This window comes from Manacus vitellinus, unplaced genomic scaffold, assembly GCF_001715985.3.
Source record: "Manacus vitellinus isolate BGI_N305 unplaced genomic scaffold, ASM171598v3 scaffold_16_pilon, whole genome shotgun sequence".
Lineage (NCBI taxonomy): Eukaryota > Metazoa > Chordata > Aves > Passeriformes > Pipridae > Manacus > Manacus vitellinus.
The window spans coordinates 3,737,664-3,743,663 of NW_021939189.1; the positions used below are offsets into that span (position 1 = coordinate 3,737,664).

Below are 6,000 nucleotides of genomic sequence, written 5' to 3' on the forward strand. Positions count from 1 at the left end.
TCAGGATCCAGACCTTAATCCAGATTCCATTTCTACATGGACATCCTCATCCATAAAGAGCACTGTCCTTTTTGTCTCTGAGAACATGATTTCAGTAGATTATCTTTTCAGAGGAGTCCTAAAGTTTTTCCTGTGTGCTTTTCTGGGCAGGTACTTATTTTACAATAATTTAGAACTTCAACAAATAACCTAAATACAAAGAACTGAACATTCATAAACCAAAACTAGACAAAAATATCCCTTTCTATATCAGCTCTGATTTGCCATAACCCCATATCACAGCCACATTATCTTGCAAAAAAACCCAAAAACCTGAAAGCAACATCAGGAAAACACAAATACAGTGTACAACTTTTACACATGGTCCAAAATTAAACGAGGTGCCAACGGAGATAAATCAAACACCATCCTGACATAAGACTTAGGTTTACAAAAATCAAGACAAGCAGAAAAAAATATTCAGACCACAGCACATGCTGCGGGGCAACGTTAGGAGATTTATTACCCTTATCCTTCAAATACTCTCTTTAAAATTGCATTCAAATTTTGCAGGCTGCACTTCAGTTTCCTTGTAGCAAAAGCCAACCAAGCAACTCTCCAGTCTGGTAAAACAGTGTCTGTTCTCAGGGTATCAGAACTGACTGGTGTGGGACTAGCAGAGTTTCCCAAGGCCAGAGTAGAAACTCGAGCAGATATCTCCATAGGAAAGATGTATAGAAAAGGCATTTTTTTTTTTAGCCTCTGTTTTTCAGTTTCTCCTAATGGGAAAAAAACCCCACAGAATATAAATTATGAGGGAATCTTATTTAACACAGAGTTCACCTAATGTAGAAAGCTTGGTACTTCAGCAAACTGATTTTTCTGATGTGGAGCAGGAGTTCCACAATTCCATGAAGTTCTGAACACTTATAGTGACTACACTTATAGAAATTATTCCTTACTTTTTTACAAAGAGTCCACTGCCTCCAAAGTACAAACTGCTGAGGTAATGCAGGACAGCAACCTCAGCACATGTTCCTGAGCAAACACTTCCAGCTGAGCTCAGGAACGGGATGGGACCAGAGGCAGCCACAGCTTTCTGGGCTTAGACCTCGTCCTACAGAGTGTCCTCGAGTCAGGCTTCCAACCCAACAGTGCCAGATTTTAGGGAAGTTCTCAGCAGGGGACAAGTGTGAGGAGATGAGAGAATGGAAAATTGAAGGATTATAAACAAGATTCTTCCTCGTGCACGTCGAGCCCTCACATGAAGGGGTTTGGCTTCCAAGTTTGGCCTCAGCAGTGGCTCTGTGACGCAGAGCATCGTGTGCTCCTGTTCACACTTGGGAAACCTCTTCCCAAGGGTTTGCTCACCCTCACTTATCTGCTTCTTCCTGATCCTCCACATCAGCTTTCCTCCTGCCCTGCACAACCCGCAGGCTCCAACATTCTTGCCCAACTCCCATTTGTGGTTTTTCTGTTTGGGTTTTCTTTACCTGCTGTGACAGATTCTCTCCACACCATTTCTCCTCCTTACCAAACACACATTTGCAGTATTCCAGAGGATTCCACGGAATACAGGCACCACCACCCCCCTTTTAAAAGGAGCAGGACAAGAAAATTGAGAAAAACAAAAAAGATATCACACATCAAAGAATCTATAAGAAGCTTTAAATCACTGAACAATTATCCAGAAAGCTTTCTTGATAATTTATTCCACGTCTGATTAAATGACAGCACGCAGTCATATTGTTGAAGTGCAACAATTATAAACCAGACAGACACGACAACATAATGCTTCAAACAGCCTGCAAGGCTCACAAAGACACTCAGCAAACCAGAAAGACGCCCACGTGTTTCTAACCAAGATCAGTGGCAAGTTTCTCTCTCTGGGGCTGCCACAGCCTTTGTGCAGAGCTCAATCTCTGCTGTTAAAACTCAGATACGCCACCAGTTCAAACTTCTAAATAATTTTTTTTTAAACTATACTGTATTTGTAAGATATTAAAACCAAATTTCAATGGGTTACTCCCTTCCCTGAATCCTTTGAAGTAAATAATCCTATTATATTTAAGTAAAATAAATCCCCATTACTGTTGGTGGGGGAGCCACAGCAGAGCCAAGGGCAGGTCCTCTCCAGACATCCATGGAGAGAGTTTCTAAATAATCCAAAGGTTTCAGAACCCAAGGCAGACAAAGTAGCAAATAATAAAATGATGTACAAGTGAGATTAAGCCACTCAGCTACATCTCAGCTGTGATATATTGAAAAGCTGGCTGTATTACCCAGGCAGAGCTCAGGCAACACCAACAGGCTGGGGAGGATGGTGCTGAGCAGAGCTCGTGTCTGACTCCCACCAGCTCCCCAGTGGCAGCTGCCAATTTTAAAAGCAAACTGGGGGGGAACTCCTTATGATCCAAAACATTGTATTGATCCAGGTACCTCATAACCCTCCTCTCAACACTGTTACTGCCCTCCATTTGGATATCTATACTCTTAAAATCAGTCACAAGCTAAGACTGTCCAAACTGAGTACAGGGCAAGTCATTAACACCAGAAGTTTAGTACATTAATATAAATACCCCAACACTTAAACTTAGTGTGGTAAACTGAATTTTTACTAAGAAAAGAAGTGAGAAAATTATTCAGAATGTTTTCTACTTCTGCATATAAATCATCTTTTTTGGCAGGTGATGTCTGGTAGTCTGGGCATTCACATGTCATTAACATTAACCCAGCCACTTGGATTCTCTTGCAAAAATGTCACCTAAACTACACTGACAACAGCACATTGACTTCTTCAGGGAAGAACTGGAATCTGAATAGACACCTAATTCTAAAAGTTAACTTTTGAAACTATTTTTTCCTTAGCAATGGCAAGAAAAGAGCAGACACAGTTAACATGGTTTAGTTGGTAAGTGGAAATTCAGGCTGCTACAGTAACTCTATTACTTGCCATACCTGCAAGACAGAGCAAATGATAAGAGCTAATTGTTTCACCTTTCTTGCAGATTGCTGCAAATAGAAAATGAAGTTGTTTGACCCTAAGTAACATCACTGCTTCACAGCAAAGTACGTGATTCAAGTGGTGGAGAGCCAGATGTATCAAAATATCTCATTTAACAGCTTCTGGAGTGAAAGACTCCATGACTATAAATAGAAGAGAGCATTCTCATCCATTTGTTCCCATTATTGTATGACAAACAGGAATCCTCAAACCTTCAAAAACATCTCAATTTCTCTTCCTGTCAACAAACCCTGACAAACAGGTTACATGAGCAGAGACACCAAGAAGGTCTGAGGGAGAAGAGGCAGCTGAGAGCAGTTACAGTGAAGGCCCAGAGAAACTTGAACCAAGGTCCCAGGCAAGAACCAGTCAGTGACCCACACACAAACACACAGAGCCCCTCTGGGAAACTCCTGCACAAATAAAGCACTGCATCACTGAGCTGCCCAACCAGAGCAAGGAATACTGAGAAAAGCAAGATATTGCACAAGTTGGATCTTAATGTATTTGAAGGGCAGCTGGCCTAGTTTCAATTGCATTAAGTAGCCAAGAATCTGAAGCAGAAGCCCGGACAGGCTCAGATCATTGTAGACTTCCCCTCCTGAAAATCTCTTACATTTAAACAAGTATATTGGTTTACCTTTGACATGAAACATTAGATGCAAACTGGAGCTGTTTGAAAGTGCAAGGGAACATCTTCATCTTCTCTACTGAGTCAGCCAAGGACTATCTGATGCCACGACTGCCTAGACCTGACAATAACCAGGATCCATCAGGAATCAGACACTACAAATACAGCTGCCCATCCAGACCTGCAATTATGCATTAAAAATGGGAAAAAAAAAAAGAAAAAGAAAGGAGAAATAATTATCCTCACTATCAAAGAAACTGCCAGAAATACAAAGAAGCAGCCCTGAAACTGCCTCAGAAGAGAAGGCTGCATGATCTCCTGCACTGTTCCATGGTCAGAGTGGACATCTCAGCATTTAATTATTGCATCAGTGATTGAAACCTGCTCAGAAAATTACACAGAACAGTGTCTATTTTGCACACACTGCTGGATCCCTTCCACCCATGCTGTCATCTGCCTCATCTCTGACAAAAACCCAGCTGAGAGCCCCAGGAACCACATCTGAGCAAAGCAAACACACGGCAGTCAGCTGTGAATGACTCCTTGAAGGTATATTTTGCACAGAGCAGTTGCATCCCTCCATAAAACCTGGATACTGCCCCTAACCCAGGGAGAGGAAGGTGTGCAATGTGTAAGTTCAGACCTTTCAGCTTGGAGGTGAGTGGTTAAAACCAGTGTTAAACTGCCTCATGTGAAGTGATAGACTTATTTAGACATAGCAATTATTTTCTTTATCTAACAGTATCACTTGAGAACACGAGCAAGAATCTGCAACCTTTCCCATTCCTTTCTGGTATGGCAATAAATAAAGCATTCTGTCTCCCTGAAAAAAACCCCTATGTACTTACTTCCCTAAGAAAAACACCACTGATACATTAGATATTAAATACATTCCTGAAAGTGGATTCTGCACACCAGAATCAGATGCTAACAACTATTTTACATGACCTCATTTTATTTATTCTAGGTAAATAACCTATGAACATGATCATATGGGGTTACATGAACCAAACTGGCACACAGTTCATACACAGCCCTCAGGAACCTGCTGAGAAGCATTCCTGCACCTGCAAGAAATCCTAACTCCTCTTAGAAACCTTCATTGTTGGGCACTCTGGGCCTTCAGGACATGAAAGCCTTTCCCTGCTGACTGGAGGCCCTGCAGCAGCTGAAGCAATAAATATTGACAGGGAGCTGGCAAACAGCACATCCCTGAGCTCCAGCTCCGATTTCACCTCATCAGCACAGGCACGGCCTGCAAGGGGCAGCAGAACCAGGCCTGTTCATCTCTGATATTGCTGCTTTTGCCTGCACTGGAGGTGTGTTTTCCCCTCAAACACACCTTTGAACACTCCTGCTTTTCTAGACCACCCTGAAAATCTGAATTATCTATTAAACCGCATTGCAACACAGGTGTAAATTAACACAGCTCCACAAATCACGCTGCAAGAGGCTTTCAGCATCCAGTTCCATCCTGCCAGGCTCTTACAGGATGCTCTGCAAGTCTTGCACATGAGGCCACACGTTGCTTAATAAAAACTAAGCAGTCAGAGCAAACACTGCAACAGCTGGATGCCAAAATATGAGATACTCCTGGCAGCACAGGAGAAATGGAAGCAAGAATTAGTGAACTGGATTTTAATTAAGAAACTCGACTGATGATTTGAATTCTACTTCTCTCAGTTCTAATCTCCTCTGCTCTGAGGTAGGATCCAGGAGCTGTAAGGAAATGCATTCAGAGGTATTTAAGGAAAACTGAAAACAAAATATTAAGACTACAAAGTTCTGTCTTCCCACTGGGAGAAACGGAACTTTCCAGAAATTCCCTCTGCATCCAGCTGAACTAGTTGATTTTTTAGCAGACTCCATCCTGCTGCCAAGCCAACAGATTTTTAAACTAAGATTTGAAACAAAGACTTCTTGGTGTAACCGGGAATACTGAGCACTGAGCTGGACCTCGCTGTCAAAACTTCAGCTCATGGTTTCCTCCGGAGCTCGCACATTTTCACCCGGCACAGACACACCTATGATTATGGGCTATGTTTAGATTTGTAAGAATTCCCCAACATCCAGTGTCATCATTTTCTCGGGCACTCAGCTCGCCGGGGGCGGGGTGGGGACACGCTCCGCACTGTAAACACTCCTGCTTTCAAAGGAAGATCGGGATCAAAACAAGCTCACCCTGTACTTCGAGCATGTTACATCAACCCCACACTTGTGGGGATTCTTCCCTAGAGCTTCGGGTGGATTTCCTTCCTCTTTGTCTGCCACTGAATGGCTTCATTCTGATGATAATATCTGATTGACAACCTCAGAATCCTTCAGGGGCGGCAGCCGCTCCCCTTTGAATGCAGCACTTGCTTAAACAAACACAAACCCCTTAATA

At 42.6% G+C, this 6,000-nt stretch overlaps 1 protein-coding gene across 1 annotated transcript in view; it reads right to left on the reverse strand.

The window, feature by feature from the left end:
• Window positions 1–3,786, reverse strand: part of MEF2A (myocyte enhancer factor 2A) — a 58,192-nt gene extending 54,406 nt beyond the window's left edge. The window contains 1 exon segment of the mRNA XM_018069641.3: window positions 3,624–3,786. The gene's annotated coding sequence lies outside the window, so the exon portion shown is untranslated.
• Between the last annotated feature and the right edge of the window lie 2,214 nt (window positions 3,787–6,000).